General features: G+C 44.6%; 1 long non-coding RNA gene across 1 annotated transcript in view; it reads left to right on the top strand.

The window, feature by feature from the left end:
- Positions 1-4,041, top strand: part of LOC148004305 (uncharacterized) — a 4,838-nt gene extending 797 nt beyond the window's left edge. Inside the window, exon 2 of the long non-coding RNA XR_015627951.1 lies at positions 1-4,041. This exon is cut by the window's left edge and continues 509 nt beyond it. This is a non-coding gene — a long non-coding RNA (uncharacterized LOC148004305).
- Positions 4,042-18,488: the final 14,447 nt, after the last annotated feature.

Below are 18,488 nucleotides of genomic sequence, written 5' to 3'. Positions count from 1 at the left end.
TGGAGGAGGTGGAGGAGGTGGGCGTGGAGTAGGAGAAGGGGCGGTACCTTCCTACTGCCCTGTGAAGTGTGAAGACTCAAACAGGTCTCAAACTTCAGTGCCCCAGCTTTCCCTCCTTCCAGCGCTCATAGTGCGCTCTGTCACGCCAGGGAGATCTCAGCATTGGAAGAGTAAGTGGCCTTGTATGGAGGACTGTTGTATGTTGTTGGATGCGCTGGTCTCAGGGTGATTAGAGATTCATCTCCCTGTCTGCTTCTTTCCCATAGCAGTCACCTACAGGCGATCCAGTTTTGAACTAAATGCACTGAGGATGGTCCCTTTATCATTTGCCTCCCCTAACTGTTCAGGTTGTGTCCTCCTTGGGTCTCAAATCTAGGAACAACCTTGGGTTATATTTCTTTCTTTCTTTTCTTTTTAAAATCTAAACACCCAAGTCTTCCCTACACTATCATTGAAAACAAAAGAGTTTCAGCAGAAGAAAAAAGAGACTAAACACTTTATTATTTCTTTTCTTTTTTTCCCCCAGGCTGAGGACTGAACAGGGCCTTGCACTTGCTAGGCAAGCACTCTACCACTGAGCTAAATTCCCAATCTGGACTAAACACTTTAATATGTCCAGGGACAGTAAAAATAGACCCAGTGGTTTATAACCAGCAAACTTTTGTTTCTCTAGAATCAGGGAAGTTTGAATTTGGGGCTCTCGTGGAGTCTTTGATATCAACTGATTCTCATGGTGGTGCTTTCTCCACGGTGTTTTTACCTGGCAGAAGAGTAAACCTACTATCTTGATCTTGTGTGATCAGCCACTTACCCTAATTCTGAGCCCCAACCCTTACCACCCATCGCATCCACCCCCAAAGACCCACCCTCTAAGCCCTGTACCTGAGAAGGATGAGATTTTTCACTTCAAAAATTTGAGGAGAGTGCAAACATTGAGACCACAGCATCATCAAGAAGAGTAAACTTTAAAACCACACGGCCTTGTGTTCCAGAATGATTAGAACCCACACGCGTGTGACTGAGTGCAACCTCGGGATACCCTCTCGTCAAAGAACTCTAGCAAGTCTGAAGACATTTTGACCGTCTCCGTCAGCAGCATAGTAGAAAGATAACTCTGTCTTCAACATTATCACCGCCAAGAGAATGTGGAAATTAAAAACACAGCAAACCGTTTAAAGCAAAGACCAACACACAAAATAAAACGTTAAGAATCTAAGTAGTGTTGAGGAGCTGGTATTCGGTGAGCAATGAATCCCATTCTCAGTGAGATTCTAGTGGCAAGACAACGAAGGCTGGGGTGGGCTAGCCTAGGCAAACACGTGCATGGAGAGGGGAGAAATCAGTGTCAGAGAGGAAGAGAGAAGGAACGCCCTAGCTTTTGGGAGCCTTTCAAAATGGCGCGTGTTGGCTGGCTCCCTTCAGAAGCTAAGCTTCATTCCTGTGGGAATGAAGTGGAACCCTCCTGGGACACCGCTTATGGGCAGGATGGGCAGAAATTGGTCCTTCTGAAACATCCGGATGATTAATGCTGGTCACTTGGAGCGGAGTAGTGTCGAGCTGCTTCAGAGTCCTGGCCACAGCAGATGTAGTGTTGCCCCAGAGATTGACCGTCAACTCTTTCTTGAAAGAACAGTTCCCAGATTGTTTGCCTAGACTATGGGATCTCACCCTGTGACTCACCACCCATGGGGCTGATTGACACTTTAATGGGGTTGGTGGCCTACGGCCAGCAAATATCAGAGATATTTACAGCATGATTCATAACAGTAGCAAAATTACAGTTACAAAGTAGCAATGAAAATAATTTTATGATTGGGGGTCACCATAAGACGAGGCTACAGCATTAGGAAGGTTGAGAACCACTCACTGCTCTAGACTTTTTTTTTAATTTTTAGTTATTCACTTTATATTCCATTTGCTGCCCTGCTGCTCTAGACTCTTAACCTGAATCAATCTGGCTGAATGTCCCTGGGTATCACTCAGCCCTGGCCTCTGTGGCTTGGGAATCAGAAATCTGTACTGATTTTTGTATTGTCAAACTCTGCTCTCAGGTAGGGAGCTCAATGGGCATGTCGCTTTAACTGGATGTCACTGAGTTTCTTTGTCCTCTCCCTAACGTGGCCTCATTGAATAAACCTCCGTTTTCTGTTTCTCCTATTAACTTAGCTGTTTTAATTGACTTCTTGAGTATAAGCAGCTGAACTTGGCTTTTTGGGGTACAGGATGTGTCCCCACATTCAGTAATAGGCAACTCTGAGAGAAAACTGAAGAAATAGGTGGGAACATTTTGTACATTTTTACTGGTCAATTGAATTTATTACATGCAAGTGTTCTCTTCATTAACATAGGGAACTGAATGGTAGAGTAAACATGACCATTAGTAGAACAAGATTACATTAATAAATGTGAAAAGAATATAATACATCAAATGCTTTTTCTAAAATTATTCTTGAGACTATCAAGTGTTGTGTCTTGATGACCTCATCATGTTGACATTTTCTATTGTCAAATCAGAAAGTGGCCAACACCAAGCCTTAGGTTAGTCATTAAAAATAACAAGGACATGAGTTTATCATTTCTTCAATGGGACAATAAAACCATGGCTCCAGACTATATCTTAAGGCTGGAATAAAGATGAAATGAGGGGAGAAAAACTAGACTATGCCATCTTCTATTCAATGCTGTGCTGCTTGTATGAAAGATTGCAGCCCAAAAGAAAAAAAATCGATGCAAACACCCATAAGGGAAACTAAGGTGAACTGGCTCTCATGACTGAAAGGTGAGTCCTGGTTCCAAGGATCTCCCAGGAACCCAGCCAGACTCTCATCTTTCTTCCTTCCCTGTTGGTTCAATTGCAAGTTACTGCCCCATCAGTTCACAAGACGCTTGTAGCCGTAGCAGACTTCGAGTCTATTGGATAAGAAGAACATATTGGGAGATTACCCCTCCAAATTGACAGCAGGTGGTATCCTAGATCCTGGGAACCTCTTTCCCTAAGACTATGAGAAAGCAATGACCAATCTTAGGAGGGTTGGACTTAGCTGAGTATGCAAGAGACACCACCAGTGGCAGTGAGTATTGGCCACAGTTCAGGAGCTAAGGTAGAAAGATACCCAGTAGCTCCTCAGGTTGTAAGGGGTAACAAGACCCTCCGCTGTGCAGGAATTTAATTCCAGAAGGACAGAAAACTTGCAGCAACTGGTAGGGGGTGGCCTTCTTCTACAGGTTTCCAGTCATGGTGGCTTTGTACAGACCAACTGGAAGAGAGTTGAAAAGGGTATAAACAAAGCCAAAAGACAGATCAAGGAAAGATCGAAGAAAGCAGTGACCGAAATCAACATTATAATTGAAGAACAACAAAATTTATCAACAGGACGTGGAGATATCCATTGACTTGATGGGTGGCTTTTGCCAGGCCTCATGTCGTCGTCAGGACTTGAAGACTCTGTCTTAGTGGATCCAACTGTGAGAAGAGAAGTGGTGGCCGTGGGGTGATCATCTCTCAATGGCACATTCTGTCAGAGTTCCCAGAACAAGAAGCAATGAGCTGTGTAGTAGCAAATGCAACGGCTAGCCCTATTGCCACCGGAAGCTTGGTAAGCTAGCATCTGCGGGAAAACAACCAATGTGGTTTGTGAACGGTAGTATTCTTGAGAAAATCCTGGCTTTTGTAATCTTTAAAAAATTGTGTTTGTTTAGAAACTGAACTACAAATATCACCATTGAATATAGATATGGGAGGGGAAACTACTGTGTGTACTGCCCAATAAAATACTATCTTTTTATAAATGTAAACAATTCTACTTCATGCTTTCCCGAATAGTGTCAAGAATTAAAACCTTGTCCCTTAGCTTCAACATTAGGGCTGACTTTTTAAAAGACGTGTTTGCAATAAACTGAAGACTTAAGTGCCGTTTTGCAGGAACAATACAATCATTAAGATGTTAAACTCTTCCAAAGAACTGACCTTTAGGTTGTTTTTCTCTGTTTCTTACTTTGCTTGTATTGATCTTTACATTAAAGAAGGCTCTTCTGAGGAAATACCGCATGCCCACAGTGATTTTTTTTTCCTTTACTGATGTTTATGGTTTTAAAAATATTTCCTTGTATGGTCCCATTTTTTTTCAGATTTTGTTTTGTTTGGTTTATTTAATCCCGATAGACTGGAAAGGACTAATTATTTGGGGGGAGTAAATATTGGTTTTATTAACCAACTTTATTCTCCACATTACATGTATTATTAACCTCAAATGCATTTCTTTTCTTACTTCGAAAAATGTTAATCATTTTGGCCTCCTCGTCACCAACAGGTACAAATTGCTTTAAAATACTTAATTTTTCCACCTTGGGTTTGCCATCCGAGGAACTTTGATTTTCTACGTTACCATAAAATTATAGCTTGAGTGGAATTAGCTCCTGGGCTGAGAGTAAGCACTGGGGCTCCTGGTCATTGGTAGCATTGTGTTGCTTGGATGCTGGGCCAGTTTGCTCACTCCTCAGGGCCAGCATTACAACTTGCTCAGAGCGTCCCTTGTCCATGATCTTGTTAGTCTCGCCCAAGAGTCCGGGGTTGCACCGGGGAAAACAGAACTGTGCAAACTGGAGCCTTCAGTCCAGCAAGACCGCAGTTATTCAGATTATGCCCCTTCATTGGGAGGTCCTCATACTATACACTATGTATTATGACAAACATGTGGCCTTTTGTATTTTTATATCAATTATGAGCTTCATGCTTTTACTGTGTTAAATGCCTTGATATTGGATATGTGAGTGATTTTTTTATTTCTTTTATTTTCATTAGTGCCTCCGATATAATGCCAAATAAAGCTCAGTTTCTTAATATGTAAAAGTCTAGAAGTAAGTCTGGTTCTTCCTGCCAGTCCCATGCTCCCAGAAATAAGACTCAGCCTCAAAATACATTTATAAATCCCTTGACCATATAGCTAGGCTCTTCTCTGACTAGCTCATAACTTGACCTACATTCTGATGTGTGGTTGGTTACCTGTGCGGGTACAATGCATCTGTCTTGTCACATCCCAGAATCCTTTCCCTTCCTGCCAATGTCCCACCTCCTACTTCTTACCTCAGATCATTGGCAGGCTTTTTTATTGACAGCTGTTGCTTATAAGAGATTCTCTCTAGAAAAAAGTAATTCTCCCTTTCCTGAGTCTTATTACAAATGACATCCAGTTGTATTGGCCCTGTCTGGATGTGGCTCTATTCCTACACCAGTTACTGGGACCAAAAGAAAAGTGGCGTTCTTCAATGGGCGGCAGTTAAAGGAGAGGTGTGTAACTTGTCAAAGTGCTAAGAATAAGGGACTGAAGTCTAAAACGGGACATCTGTCTCAACTCCTAAACCCAGCACCAAGACACCAAGGATCAGGAACCATCACAGAAGATGAGGTGGACAGACTGTAAGAGCTGGAGACCAGTAGGAGTGCTGTGGGCAGGCGCTGTCCTCTGGACATGGAGGGACTATCTCACTCTTGAGCTCGCAGCAGCTAGGGTGACCTGCATATTTAGGCCAGTCAAAGTTCTAGCACCTAGGGGGCAGAAGATCTCCAGACCCATCCCTTACTGAGACGCTACTGGAAGTCAATAGTCGCCCAGGAGGGATAATCAGTTTTTATCCCAACACCCATGCACATATGGAGCAGCATTGACTAGACGTAGTGGGTTATAGAAAATAGCAACATAGGGGCTGGGGATTTAGCTCAGTGGTAGAGCGTTTGCCTAGCAAGCGCAAGGCCCTGGGTTCGGTCCCCAGCTCCGGAAAAAAAAAAAAAAAAGAAAGAAAACCATAACTTTCCTACACTGGGAGATTACTCCGCATTTGCAGGTGCAACCAAGAACTAATCGAAAATATGTTGAGAAAAAAAATTAACATTGCATTCTCACATCATTATTCCCTTAAAAATACAGTACAAAAGCTATCTACGTGATATATGCTTGGGTTGGTTATTAAGTGACCTAGAGATGTTTTAAAATATGCAGACACACCCAGGTTATGTACAAATACTACACAACTTTATATAAGAGCCTTGAAAAAGACGTAGAGTTTATTATTCACAGCCCTCCCTGGATTCCCAAGCTACTGTACAAGGGGACAGTGATAACAGAGGGGTCGACTGATCCGCCAGATGTCCAGGTAGTCTTCAGACACTGCAGAATTAACATTTTAATCACAGCATCTAATACTGATCAGTTGCCATGTGCTAGGCAAGGTATTGCAGACTTAGCATGCGTGGTCTCCTTACTCTTTGGAGCAAGCCGAGAGTCAAGAACTATTAGTGCCCCGTCATTTACACATGAGATAAGTTCTGTGTTTAGTAAACACAACTCTACACTCTCAGCCTTTTGTCTGCATCAATCACTATTGTGCACTTCCCAGCAGTGATGTGTTCCCAGTGCCTGCTTCTAACAGTTATTCAATAAGAATTTTCCTTTAGGTAGGCATAGTCACCAAGGATCAGGGACCATCACAGAAGATGAGATGGACAGATTGTAAGAGCTGGAGATCAGTAGGAGTGCTGTGGGCAGGCGCTGACACATGCCTGTGGTTCTAGCACTTGGGAGGTAGCAAAAGAATGCTTAAGGGTCAAGACCAGCCTTTGCTACACAGTAAGACTGAGAACAAGAGGCACATGAGACCCTATCTCAAGCGTGTGTGTGTGTGTGTGTGTGTGTGTGTGTGTGTGTAATTTGAAAGGACAACATAAACCCCATTTGTCTCCATTTAAAGTCCAGACCTGATTTGGAAAAAAAAAAAAGGCCATAAGGCACAAACTCCAGGAACAGACCATAAAATCCAGAAACGAGGTTTTAAAATCCCCTTCCAAAGAACAGCCTGCGGATAACCACAAAAATGGGGAAATATCTTATCTCAGAATGTGCCATCTGTGCTGGCCGGTCCTTTCTCATCCTATGGTTAAACATTCATGACATAAAAATGCAGACCACAGACCACCTGTGGCTCCCTGGCACCCACCAATGAAGTTTTAGATTACCTAATCCTTCTAGAGAGCCCTCCCTCCCTATAAGGTTTGTATGCCTTTGTCTGGGGCCACCATTTCAAAAAAGGTTGACCCTTGCGTGCTGGTTATTTCTGCAGAATAAACACTCTTTGTCTTCGCATACTACCTGTGTCTAGGTCTTCCTTCAGTGGCTTTCAGACCCTTGCAACTGCAACAATGTTTTGAATTGGTGAATGATGGCGGTGGATGTTGTGTGGTCTCCCTGTTTAGGACCCAGGCATTCTGTCCACCCTCTGGGTGTGCTGGCTGCTAAGACTCCCAGCTGGCTTTTCTCTAGAAAAGGGTTACACTAGAAGAGGGTTCCAATCCTTCCCCAGGGATTGCACCCAAGACTGGTCTGTGCAAGAATGAAAGATCAATCCCCACTGAAGAAGACCGAGTTCCATCTGAGGTCGCTCAGCTGAAGTGTGTCAGGACAGCAGTGCTGCCTCTCAGTCGTCTGACCCAGCTGCCCTTTGTCCCTCACAGGTGTCTTTACTGTGGAGACTCCTCATAGACACTATGTATACACTGCACTTAGGAGATTGTCTCCTAGGGAGCTTGACTCTAGGCCTCGAGAATGTGCCCTTGGCCCCGATTGGTGGTTCTCACTTGAACTATGATCTCCACAGCCTGGATTTTCCTCTGAAACTGTTGGAGGCAACTTAGCAGCTGGATGCTTGCTCCAAATTGTGCTGTTATGAAAGCGTGTGTGAGCCTCGGGGAGAGCTGAATACTCAAGGGGTGGCTACCTCAGTCCTTAGCTGCTTCACTGCTGGCTCTCCCTGTGTCTAGAGGATCACTCTCTTGGCCCAGCTCCCAGTGCCTGCTCCCGTCTAGGTCACAGTGATAATATTAATCCCACAGGTTGAGAATAAGGCCACTACCACACAATTTTTTAGCCAAATTTGAAGCAAGCATTAAGTACTGGCCAAGATGATGGACTTCGGCCAGGATTATTGGCCACTAGTCACATTTTGCAGAGGCTTATAAAGGCAAAGCCATAAGGCTACATATTTCCCATGAGGTCCAATCAGGGGCAAGCATACATCCCGATACTTCCTGCCTGCACACCTCCTGCCTACATCCAATCAGGGGCAAGCATACACCCTGATACTTCCTGCCTGCATACCTCCTGCCTACATCCAATCAGGGGCAAGCATACATCCCGATACTTCCTGCCTGCACACCTCCTGCCAACATCCAATCAGGGGCAAGCATACATCCTGATACTTCCTGCCTGCATACCTCCTGCCAACATCCAATCAGGGGCAAGCATACATCCTGATACTTCCTGCCTGCACACCTCCTGCCTACATCCAATCAGGGGCAAGCATACATCCCGATACTTCCTGCCTGCACACCTCCTGCCTACATCCAATCAGGGGCAAGCATACACCCTGATACTTCCTGCCTGCACACCTCCTGCCAACATCCAATCAGGGGCAAGCATACACCCTGATACTTCCTGCCTGCACACCTCCTGCCTACATCCAATCAGGGGCAAGCATACATCCCGATACTTCCTGCCTGCATACCTCCTGCCTACATCCAATCAGGGGCAAGCATACATCCTGACTTACTTCCTATCCACATATCTCCTGCCTACATGTGATCAAGCACATCCGATACTATTTGGGTCAAACAAACTTGTTTAGTAAAGCAAAAACCTGTGGCTTATTATCTTACATAACAATAGCTTCCAGCCGTTCAGGAAGTACCTGTCCCTGGGCTAGTGGGCATTTTTGTTTCATGGGTCTCCTAGGCTTAGTAATTAAAAGTTAAAACACAACTTTAGCTATCACAGTATCCTAAAATGTGAAAAGCGATGTTTGTTTCCTGTGGGAGGATTTTAGGAGCAACACCAGGGTTTTACCCAATGGGGCCTTCCAGCTATTAGTTCAGTCTCTCTTTCCTGCAAAGTGAATACCCTTGGAGAAACATCTCTCTCTCTCTCTCTCTCTCTCTCTCTCTCTCTCTCTCTCTCTCTCTCTCTGTGTCTGTCTGTCTGTCTGTCTGTCTCTCCCTCTGTGTGTGTGCCTGTCTCTCTCTCTCTGTCTCTCTCTCTGTCTCTCTCTCTGTCTCTCTCTCTCTCTCTCTGTCTCTCTCTCTCTCTCTCTCTCTCTCTCTCTCTCTCTCTCTCTGTCATCATCCCCCTCCCCCAGCTGTTGTTGAGTGGCCAGCTTTATCCCCTCATCCCTGTGTAACGGAGTCCTCCATTCCTTTTGCCTCCCTCCACTACCCACCAAGCTCTGCAAATAGTTAGGGCAGGGAGCAGGGATGAGTGTACTATGGGAAGGGCTGTCTACTGACAGAGAAAACACCCAGGGAATGAGTGTCTTGCTATTTACAGCAGAGGAGTCAGAAAGTGCAGCACATCTGCCGCCCTGGCTGATTCACCTGCAAAATGGGGACTCTTTATTAAGCTGATCAGATAATTAATTAACTAATATGCGCACACAGAGCACTCAGCCTGGAGTAACTTTATAAATGGCACTTGTGCCGATGACTAGTCTTTTGCCACTCAATCTAAAACCATTGTGCTGGGCTCTGCTGGGGCTGGAACTCTGCAGGGCACATTTCTGTCTGTTCAGCTGTTCCCTGGGGGACCCTGGTGATGGGGAGACTGTGAGGACTGGAGGTAAGAAAGGGGTTCTGCTCTTCCTCTGTGGGCTCAAAGCAGCCTGTTCCCTTTAGTGTCACCTCGGCCATGTTTCCTCTGCCCCTTGCTGGAGCAGCTTCTGAATCTAGTTGGGGAATTTCCCTTTCATTGCACCTCCCAGGTACCAGGGTACTGTTACCCCATCTTCAGAGGTTCTAGGTTACTCTTCCAATTCCCTACCCCATCTCCGTACTTGGCGGTGGGTGTTCAACAATTGCTTCCTGCAGCCTCCACAGCTACTACTCTTTAGTGTCCTCTTTAACTGGTTCGGTTACTGAATTCACCTAGTTGAATATACCTAGTTGGCAAATTTTTAAGTACTTAATTCTCGATGCTCAGATTACCAGTCTGGGTTCTGTCTCCTGATTGGACCCTAATGGGTCCATTACATAAGAAAATGGAGCTTCACACTGGTTCAGCATTTCTCCAAGGTCACAGAATTTGTAGGTACCTCTTGGGTATTTAAATCCAGGTGTACTTGATACCAGAGCTTAGCATGATCAGGATGTTCTCCCATCAGGGTGCTCCCACCTTCTCATTCCACTGGCTTCACCCAACCAGCCCCATCATAAGTTCCACCCACTAACCCAAAGCCTGGAACTTTGGGTAAAGACACAGCCGCAGTGCTGTGACAGTGTCTACGATGGCTAGGTTCTTGGAGATCTACTTGAGAAAATTATCTGAGCCAACTTCTGAAATTTTCGTCAAGTAAAGAGGGATAAATATTAATTAGTTATAAAGGGATATTGATGTGTTTTGTAAAACTGAGGATATGTTTTATAGAGCTCTGTATGGTGCAGTGAGCCATGCTAAGGTATCCCTTCTCCCTGGGGTACTAGACATACAGCAGGTCTAGTACAGAATAGAGTTTATTTGGGGGCATAGGGAGGGAAGTTGAAAAGGGAGTAGAGAGAGAGCAAGAGGAGAGGGAGAGGGAGAGGGAGAAGGAGAGAGAGAGAGAGAGAGAGAGAGAGAGAGAGAGAGAGAGAGAGAGAGAGAGAGAGGAGCTTCTTGGGAAGGGGAAGCTAGACTTGGAAGTTCAGGGCAGAGGGCAGGGTATGCCAGCCAGCCCCTGCAGGGGCTGAAGGATGCTGGGAGAACCTGAAGGCCAGATCCACTTTGCTATGTAACATATTTGTCCTGGGTCTGAATCCCAACATTGAGCAAGGAAGGACCTTTCATTTGTAAGATGCGACTAGGGAAAAGGCTGACATTGCTGAGAAGTCTGCCAAAGCAGGGACTATTACCGAATTTATAAAACTTCTGTGCCAAATATTTCCAGGACTCAAGTTTCCTTATAGTGCCATAAAGATAGAATTTTCTATGAAACATCTTATCCAGCACTGTAGCAGAAAATTCAGTTTCTATTGTCATAAAAGTCTAATTGGAAATGGTGTCTCAAAGAAAAACAAGTGAGCTGCTAAATAACGATTGTCAAGAAATAGTAATGTCAGTAGACAGTGGAAAAAGCCTACACAACATGTTTGTAAAAACAGAGGACACTGTCCAAGTTCCAGGTCATTACCAAGGAATGAGGACAGAGTCTCACTGTGGGTGGTGACACGGGGCTATTATGATTCTCTGCTAGGAAAAACAAGATCAAGAACACACAAAAAGAGTCCTTTTCACAAGTTGCAAGAACCAAGGCCACTTAACTTTCATGTCGCCAAAAAGAATGTTCCTAGGGGCAAAATAATCATGTATGTAATTGCTTTATATAAAAAATTGATGCTTGGAGTTATGCTAATGAGGTCAACATTGATAATTTGCTAAATAGTTAATGCCAAATACATGGCAAGAGAAGCAAATATCCAAATATTCTTCCTAGCCTTATGTGTGTCTTCTCTCTACCATTCCAACATCTTGCTTTTTCATTAATCGATTCTATTTCTTGGAGGATCTTATGGCTTATACTTGATAAGTTATTTCTCCACCAATGAAATGAGCCAATTCAGGACACACACACACACACACACACACACACACACACACACGCACGCACACACGCACGCACACACGTTTATTGGGAAGCTGCTGCTCTTGGGCTGGTTCAATGGCTTCAAGGACTAAAGCCAAAGAAGTAGTAATTGACAATTGGAGAGAGAGAGAGAGAGAGAGAGAGAGAGAGAGAGAGAACAAAGAAACAAAGAGAAAAGAAAAGCAGGCAGGTGACAGAGCTGAGGCTCTGCAGTGCTGCCTAACAGGAGGCCTGCAAGTGGCTTCCTCAAGGGAGAGGCTTCTGGAAAAGAAAGATGCATTATCTCTTTAAGAGGAAAGCTAATCCTCTGTAATATGTCTTCAGGTGACTCATTTCCTGGAGGATAGAATCCTGCCCAGGAGATCGACAGTCCTGGCAAAATTAACTCCTTTTTTTCTTTTCTTTTCTTTCCTTTCCTTTCCTTTCCTTTCCTTTCCTTTTCTTTTCTTTTCTTTTCTTTAAGACAAGAGTGTTAATATGTAGCCCTGATTATCCTGACACTCACTATGTAGATCAGGTTAACTTGAACACAGAAATCTATCTACCCCTGCCATGATTAAGGGCATGCAACACCATGTGCAGCCCAAATTAACTCTTAAAAGGTAGAGACCAGAGTAAGTAATGTCCTGGCTTAGAACTCAGGTAGAACCCAGGGCCGGAAGTAGAACTTACATCCTATTCTTTTGTCCTGGAGGAATGAGCCTTGCTTTAAGGAGCCTCAACAAAGCACAGATACCTCTGGCTTTTCATATGGTAGTTCTAACTGGAGACAAAGCTAAGACCTGGGGCACGTGGGAATAGACCACGTGGCTGGCTTTAGGAATGTAATCTAGGAAGACAGAATGGGGGAGGGAAGGGCAAGACCTGCCTGGGCTTTGTTTGCCATGTCTAGGGCTACTAGAGCTCCTCAGCTGGGCCTCAAACTTAGGTTTTCTAGATGAGCAGCCAATGCTCTTAAGCACCGAGCCATCTCTCCAACCACAAGAGTATTTTCTCTTTTGGTTTAAATCAGACAGGGTAAGGACCTTGAAACCCCAGTTTCCTTTCTCGGTTTGTTCTGTTTTGTGGTTGTTTGCTTGTTTGCTTTGTGTTTTAGGCAAGGTTTTACTAAGCAGCCTTGGCTGGCCTGGAACTTGCCGTGGAGTCTAGGCTAGACCTGAAACCAGAGATCAGCATGCCTCTGCCTCCAGAGCGCTGGCTGAGATTAAAAGCGTGCACTACCAAAGCTGGATTGAAAAAAATCTGATCTTGAAAGAGGAAAGCACAAGGATAGAGATGGTTCTTCTCTCTCAGCGTTCTGCTAAAAGTTATCTCACGGGTACCAGGCATCACTTATAATTATATTAAAATCTTATAACATTGCTACTTTTATTATAATAGCAAGAGAATGAAAATGAGACATGACCGCTCCTGGGTTTGGTAGATGAGAAGGTTCTTATCGAAGAGGTGAAGGCGAGCTCAGCCAGAAACATCTGGAATGGTTCAGTCTGAGCCCCAGGAAGAGGGGGGCAGGTAGGGAGGGAGGGAGAGAGAAAGACAAGAGAGAGGAAGCAGAGAGAGCACATGGGAACCAAGAGGCCAAGAGTGGAACCAGGAACCAAAATGGCTGAGGTTACAAAGGGAAGAGAAGGGAATGGAAGCTCAGGGGATGGAGAGGTTCAGGGTAGGGGCGGGTGAAGCCACAGGTTCTGAGGGAAGAACTGGCCATGTTGATATGTTAATAGGCACCTCCGTTAACCCTTTGCCTAGAGCTTCTTTGAGACCTAACAGTAAGCTTACTTAGACTTCAAAATGTCACTGTGTGTTGGTCTGTATCTCTTGTAATCTCCACCATAAAAGGGGAATTTACCAGAAATACTTGATAAATGTATGCATCATTTTGCATGTATTACAACAGCAGAAAGCCTTGAAGCAGCACCCAAAAGGCTATCAGTTTTGGCCAAGGGAGGGTTTGCTTGTATGAATGGCTTTGACTTTTGTTTTAAATGGCCACTCAGATTAAAAGTGCAAGTAGGTGGGATTTTTTCCATTGGATGTGGTGTTCAAGGGAAATGCCGTACCTGGGATACTTATCTTCATATCTGTGGAGATCTGTCCTCAGTAATGAACAGCAGCCAGGATATGACAGAGCAGAACTGTCAGTCTCGCTTGTCAACGGAGGCGTTGCCTCCAGAAGACTGGCTTGTGGCCATGTCTGTGGGGCATTTTCATGACTGCTCCTCCTCCATGGAAGGAGAACCAGCTCACCGTGGGTGGTTCCATCTCTAGGCAGGTGGCCTGGACTATAAGAAAGCCCTGAGCAAGCCAGTAAGCAGAGCTCCTCTGTGGTCTCTGACTGAGTTCCTGCCTTGGCTTCCCCACTGATACACAGTAACCTTAGACAGTTATCTTGTTAAGCAGTAGCTGACTCCATTTTTCTTTTTAGTTCAACAATGTCAGATTATGATCGTGTTCTTCACTAAGGGTTTTTGTTGCTGTTGTTTTTTTGATTTTGTTTTTCCTCAATAATCTTGTGAACTACACATTGTAAATTGTCTTCACTGTTTCAAGAACTGACTGGCCATAAATTGTTTCATGGTGTGTTAGCTGTCTTACTATAAACCCATGACATGTCTGACCATAAACCCATAACATATACCTTTTCTATGGTCATAAAAATAACTGCAAAATTCTAGTGTTTTTTTCTTTCTTGTTTGCCATAAAAGGGTCTCTCTGTTTCTGCTTTGGGCTGCTTCCATTCTCTTACTCCTGAGGAGATTAGAACTCTTGCCTGCCCATAAAAATAAAGTTTTTGCCTTGCAGCATCTCTGTGTTTGCTCCTGGTTTTTGACACCATGAAAGCCATTAAGCCAACGTTTCTTTCCCAAATTACTTTTAAAAAAACAAAGAAGGAGGAGGAGGAGGAAGAGGAAGAGGAGGAGGAGGAGGAGGAGGAGGAGGAGGAAGCTATGCCCTCTACAATGAAAGCTGGCAAGCAAGGTGTGGAGAAGCTGGGGAAGTAGAGCGTCAGAGCATTAATGGGATCCCCGGTGTATCAGGGAAAGCATCTTAGTCTTTGGTATTAGAACGAAAAAGAGATAGAGAGAAGAAAGATAAAAAGTTACAGTTTTTTCAAGTTAGGACTTAAAAATGCAGACAAACTTCTTGCCTGATAGAAGCGTTGTAAGCATCTGTATCAAAGGAGGGGTCTCTCTTAAGTAAAGAATGTTATTAAGGGGAGAATTAGTTTCCCTTCTTCTCAGCGTGTCATGGCCTGGGTCAGCTTTTCTGGAGGGGTAGATTCTTGGCTAGGTGAATGGCAGGTTCATGTGGATTGACTCTTCAACAAAGGAGATAACTGTATGTGACAGCTAGTTTTCATTATCAACCCAATAATGTGGGGAGAGACTCTCAATGACGGCTAGTCTAGGGTTAGGTTGGTCTGTGGGGGAGTGTCTTGATTACTGTGAGAAGACCAGCTTAAGCATCGGTGGTACCATTCCTAAGACAGAGCATCCTGAACTGTATGCAAAGAGAGAAAACAGGGCGAGGGCCAGTGAGCACGCGTTCACTCCTCTCTGCCCTTGGCGGTGGATACCATGTGACCAGCTGCTTCACGTTCCTGCTGCCCACTTCTCAAGGTTGGGCTGTAACTTAGAATTGTGAGCTAAAACAGGTTTTTTTCCCCCAAGGCCTTTCTTTGTCAGAGTAATTTAATCACAGTAATAGAAATGAAAGCAAGAAGACATTATTTTGGGTAGTTTAGGTCAAGTCTCCATCCAGGGCCAGAGGTAGAACTCTGGATTCTATTCTTTGGACCAAGAAGAAATAGCTTTTTGTCTTGGTAGGCTGATTTGGGTCTGGGGTTGTTTAGAGATTCACCGGATTAATAAATATTAATAAATAAAAGCCTAATAAATTACTGGCCAGGACCGTGGATACTAGGCTCATGCTCAGAGAATGGCCCGAGTTACATTTGCCTTTAATGACAAAACTCACAAGGCTACCTACTTCCTGCCATCATGCAATCAGAGGCAAGCACGTGCCCTGAATTACTTCCTGCCTCTATGTAATTAAGTATACATCTTGTTCACTTAGGGCAACCAAGCTTGCTTACGGAGGCAGAAACACATGGTTAGATATCTTACATGAACAGCAGCCTCCAGCCTTCCAGGAAGTGACTGTCCTGGGCAAGTGGGGCTTACATGTTAGAGGTGGTTTTGTTCTACAGGTTTCTTAAGCACAGTAACTTAAACTTGTAACATTAGCCAGCGCAGGGCCTCATCAAAGCTCAGAGTACATCCACCTTTTCATATAGTAATACGAATCCTAAAGAGGGGCTTTCTTTCTAGTGTTGCTGGTGGAAACAGGAGACTTCACCCTCAGTGGCCTCCAAGGCAGTTTGTCTCTGTAACAGTGTGGGGACACACTCATTAAGCACCCACTGTTTCTCTAGCCAGAAAACAAGAGGCGAAGAACTTAAAGTAACATGGTAACCAAAAGAGTAGAGCCGAGCAGCTAAGTGGCAATAATAATAAAATAAAAAAGGATCTAAGTAAATAATAACAATGAACTCAGCAGCCGAGCATCACAGTGTCACCAGAGCCACCACAGAAGGCTGTCAGTGGGAATAAGAGACACAGCCCAACGCTGCCAGCTGCAGTTGACAACCTTGCTGGAGGTCTTTTCAGAACCTCTACTCAGGGAGCGCCGGGATTCAGAAAACAATTTCGGGATGAGTCAGTACGAAGTGGAGCTGGGGTCTTTAAAGAATCGGTCTTTCTGTGGATCTCGGCACAGGCATTAGTGGGGAGATGCTTCAGAGAAAGACGGTGGACATGGTTTTGGTTTTTAACCTCTACTTTCATGTTAGACGAAACAGTATTTCATCATACAAAATGTATTTTCATCCAAAACTATTTTCCCTTTAATCTTGTAACCAGAAATATAGTCCCACATCCTGCCAGTCGGTTTTCGTCAACTTGATGCAAACTGAGACATATCTGGGAAGACGGGAACTTAATTGAGAAAATGCCTCCATACGACTGACCTGTAGGCAAGCCTGTGGACATTGCCTCAATTGCTGTGGGATGGCAAACCCAACTGTGGGTGGGGCTACCCTGGGAACATGGGCGCATGCGTGCGTGGGTGCATGAGTGCATGCGTGCATGCCTGCGTATGTGGGTGCGTGCGTGCGTGCGTGTGTGTGTGTGTGTGTGTGTGTGTGTGTGTGTGTGTGTGTGTGTGTGTGTGTGTGTATAAGAAAGTAAATTAAAAAGGCTGTGTGCAGTAAATCTGCGCAGCCCACCTCCCTGGTCCTGCTTCAGCTCCTGCCTCCAGGTTCTGGTTTTGAGTTCCTGCCCTCACTTTTATTATGGACTGAGGTGTGGAAGTGTAAGCCAAACAAACCCATGGCTCCCCCACTTGCTTCTGCTCATGGTGCTTATCACAGCAACAGAATCCTAAGTCAGACTCATGCCTAAAACTGTTTATATATTCTATTACTTGCTGGTCCCTTTCTGCTTTATGTTTTGTTTTGTTCGTTTGTTTTAAACTAAAATTCTGAATAAAAATTTTTATTCCAAGCCAGGCCTAGTGGCGCAAACCTGAAATCCAACTACGTGGGAGACTGAGGCAGAATGTTTGCAAATTTGAGGACAGTCTGGGTCATACAGAGAGTTCCAGAAAAGCCTGAGCTAGTGTGGGGTCGTCTCCAAAACAAACAAATTATTCTCCTAACAAAATAAAATAACATCATATTTAAATAAAAACCTAGACTGCTGAATCCGGAAACATGAGCATTGTATTTGAAACGTTAACACTATAAACACAGTCAAAACAAATGGCTCTAGCCCTTCTCTACCAGCAAGTTTAATTTATTGAAGAACTTTAATGCACGAGTACAGGTTGCTACTCTCCAATTTCACATTCCTGGTGTTACTTTGGATTTTCTTTCAAGTTGTAAAGACTTGGCTGTAGGGCACTCAGACCATCAGCCCAACTGCCTACAAAAGAAAAGGTGGTTTTCTTCAGGATCTGAGTGTTGCAATCCTAATGGTGACTACTGTATTCCCGAGGTGACTTCCTGGGATAGACAGCTGATTCCCCCTTCTGGGGGAGAGAAGAATAGGCAGGGACCACATGGGTGAGTGAGGGACTATGGAATCCCTCAATATGTCTTCCCCCTGCTTGCCTAGCCTTGGAAGACATCATTTCCCAAACAGTACCTACCTGGCACAGGAGGTCATGCTCCCTGCCAACACCTACAAAGAGGTCCGTCAGCTCAGTGCCTACCTTTCTGAGTAGTGTCCCTCCTAGCGTGCCTCTGACTCTGTCAGCCCTGCCAGAGGTTATCATTTGATTCACTGATTCCCTGCCTAGGGTGTCCCTAGATTGGACGTCATTCTATTTCCATCTCTTATGTCCTATGACCTTATAGTAGTAAGGCATGTGGAACGGGAAAATCACATTGGCCTTTGAGGAAGTAGCTTTAGACTAGGGACACTTCAGAGTCACAGCTCTAAGGTAGCCATAGGTGGTGATACTGGATGATCCTCTGAGTGATCTTGGGAGCTGTGACAACTTTGGTGACAGTAAAAGGTTCCTGACCACAAAGACCAAAAGATAATTTCAAATGAAGAGTGCAATGAAGCCTGTGTTTCTGACAGCTCTCACCAATGCTGCTCCACAGCTCCACAGAGCTGCACCTCGGCCTCTGTTCAGAACTCGGGACCCTGGCACGCTGAACTGTCTGTGCCACCATACCGTGCAACCCCAATGGGCACTGCCTGGCACATCCCAGTCAGCTTCGAGACTAGTATGTTATGAATGGGCATGTTGCTACTAGACATACA

The sequence above is a fragment of the Rattus norvegicus genome, chromosome 8 (genome assembly GCF_021556685.1).
Source record: "Rattus norvegicus strain SHRSP/BbbUtx chromosome 8, alternate assembly SHRSP_T2T, whole genome shotgun sequence".
NCBI lineage: Eukaryota > Metazoa > Chordata > Mammalia > Rodentia > Muridae > Rattus > Rattus norvegicus.
Note: the sequence above shows the minus strand (reverse complement) of the source record. Positions and strands in the feature narration are given on the sequence as shown.